Source organism: Priapulus caudatus, unplaced genomic scaffold (assembly GCF_000485595.1).
Source record: "Priapulus caudatus unplaced genomic scaffold, Priapulus_caudatus-5.0.1 Scaffold12, whole genome shotgun sequence".
Lineage (NCBI taxonomy): Eukaryota > Metazoa > Priapulida > Priapulimorpha > Priapulimorphida > Priapulidae > Priapulus > Priapulus caudatus.
Genome location: NW_014577073.1, coordinates 82552 through 85827, shown reverse-complemented (window position 1 = coordinate 85827; position 3276 = coordinate 82552).

Genomic DNA, 3276 nt, shown 5'->3' with positions numbered 1-3276 from the left:
CCACCCCTCTCTGTGTGTGTGCGTGTGTGTGTGTGTGTATCTTGTCCTCTCTCTTTCTCCTCAAGCCTTTATCATCTTTTTCACAAACAGCTGCGTTACTCGACATTCTGACGTGATTTCCGCCACTATTTCTTGCGGCACCGCGTTCACTACTCAAAATTAGATGTCCTATTGTTCGAATCGGGTGCACTTGTTTTGAAATCGCCATTTGTTACGCGCGATGGTGTTGTTGCGATGTGTTCAATTCCAATTTATATTATAACAACTAAGTTCTTCGTATTTTTCAAGTTGGTGTGATTAGTAACATATCTCCTATTACTGGTAAGACTACATTTCGCTATATTTTTCCAGTCTGCGTGTTGAGCAGTGATTTTGCTTAAACAAAACATTAAAACCACACAGGCACTTGCAGCGTTTCAACTGTAAACACACGCCGCCGCCATTGCGCGCACACTGACACATAAATATATCGCAGTGGCTGGAGGTACGGTAGCCGTCGGTCGTTCAAGCCCCTTTTTTGCGTTAGGATTAGGGTTAGGGTTAGGGTTCTAGCTCATCTAAACTCTCAAATCGTGAATTTATTTCCCAAGGCGTTATTTCGAAATCTAGCGCCACCGCCGCCATCTTTGTCTCGTTAAGTATGAAAGCGAATGGACTCCCGTACCCGTAGCCTCGAGACATTAAGATACGGCTACCGTACCCGTAGCCACTGCCTTAAAAAAATCGACACACCCTGCTTGGGTCGAACCACAGGCACTTGGAGTGTCTCAATAAAGAAAAATAATGCTAAATAAACACGAAATGTATTTACTACCAAAGTCTTAATGTTTCTCTACGCTCTTTCGCCTATTATTGCCGATAATTTCCTGTAAATTCTGTTCAAATGCTCCTCTGCAACACACACGTACACCACACGCACGCCGCTGCATGTTTTATCGGCACTTTACTTTGGTAGTAAATACATTTCGTGTTTATTTAGCATTATTTTTATTGATTGAGATGCTCCAAGTGCCTGTGGGTGGAACTAGCATAGGCTGTGGAGGTTAAATCTACGTTTTGTGGGTAAACTAGTGTTAGGGTAGATATAATTAATCATCTATTAGATGGCAAGGGGTATCTACTACTACTACTAGTACTAGTTACCCATAACTTAAACCGACCAGGCTCTCCGACTGTTACACGGCCATCGTGCCACGTAGTGTTAAGCGAGATGGGAACTTGTGACTACCCATAACTTAGCTCTAGTAGTAGTACTATAGACCGCGTACAGTTGCCGCTGGGCAGCCAGCGGCAGTTAATGTAAGCGGGCTATAGTACTAGAGCTATACCCATAACTGTCGGCCAAATCCTATTTGACAACTATTACCTAGTATTATTAGTACTAGTACCAGTACTAGCAGGAGTAAGATAATATAGGATACCTATATTATCTTACTCCTGGTACTAGTAGTAGTAGTAGTAGTATACTATAGTCTAGAGTATAGTTGGAGGACAGTCATTACGTCTATGATTAGCCTTCTATTTCTAACAGTAACAGTAACACTAACAGTAACAGTAAAACCTATACGATACCATTGCATTGTACTTCCGTGAATTCTCCAGGTCCACAGAATATAGCCTGGATGGCCTGTATTTCATCGTCCATAATCGCCAAACAGGCTAATTACATCCTCTTCTATTTGTGTACTATATATATTTTCATGGGGGCTTCCATATTGTCAATTTTGTTTTTCCGCTAGATGGCGCATGCATTGACAACAAGCCACCATTCGCTTATAAAAGTATCTGCTAAGTATAAAGCAAGGTATAAAGCACATACTACATAGATAACATAATAAAACGATAACCGCTGAGCATATGACTGATTACAAAGGAAATAGCCTCACATGGTCTAGTATAATATATAGTTCAACTTTGGTACATATATTAGCGTAGTGTGTCAGTGTTTAGAGTGAACACAAAGATAACCGTGGATAAGTTAAAGTGGGCACTATCACTAGGGACTAGGGAAATTCTTTCAAGTTTCTCGAAATGATTGCGAAGGCAAAGGTAATTTCTTAAATTTAAAGGTCGTACACCAATAAAATTGTACCGGGAACAAGAATTCCGATCTAACCAGTGCTATATACTATCAGGAGTAAATAATAACAAATTTGTGTCCTCCTGATAGGCCTACTGTACTGTGCAATGAAAATGTTCATAATCATAGTTATTATGGTATGCCGTTCTTTGGTGGTGTAGTACTAACTTGAATTCCTTCCTCCACGAAATTGATCCCATGTACAGATGTATTCCAAAATAAATACGCTCAATCACGCGACTGTCTTAAGTACGAGATAAATTTAAACCAGCGCAAACTAAATTGTACACCATCACATGTCAAGAAATCAACCTCGCAACATTTAAAGATACTATCAGTTGATCATAAGTTAGCAGTGATGCATACGTTACCACCAAGCAGAACACTCCTTGCTTTACCATTACGTCTTACAAATATGGACGAATAGAATTTGGATGACGAGTGACAGCCGTCGAGACAATATATTAACAGTAATTACGTAATGTACAAGTATAATTCTAATTATATAAATATTATAGATAAATTAGCGCACAATTATGCGATTTGCTACATCACTGAAACCATTGTCTGTCCATCTAGGCAAGACATTCCTGAGCCAAGAAGCGGTCACCATTGTATAGCAAATGACACCTACCTGTCTGCCTGTACGGCTTCGGAGGTTTTAACTCGGCATATATGTGAACCGGACGAACGTTGTTGGATCCTGCACTGTGCTCTTGAGAGAGGTTGATATATAAATTTTGTCATTGCCAACGTCCATTCCAATGAATTGAGCGCAAATTCAATGTTTCATCATAGTGAAGCACGTGTGTGCCAAGTAGTTACCTGTTTATTCACTTGTGATAGTAAATAAAATGAATATATTTCTATGATTATAGGTAAAAGTGTATTTAAGTGCATGGTTACTGCTTTTTAGCTTGCCTTGACATCGTCAAGATGAGCTATTGCCATGGGGTGTCGTCCGTCGTCTGTCCGTCCGCCCGTCAACATTTGGCTACAGTCAACGATAACTCGAGAACAGTGACCCACATGTTTCAAATTGCATATAGTTGTTACTCCTATGTAGAGGTTTGAACGTCCTATTTTGGAGCACGCCAGTCGACCTACTTTCGAGCCACGTCCACTGTTTGGCAAAACTGGAAATAGTCCGGGCTAGAGGGCACAGGTGCTTGTTTTTCAACATATATAATGTTTTT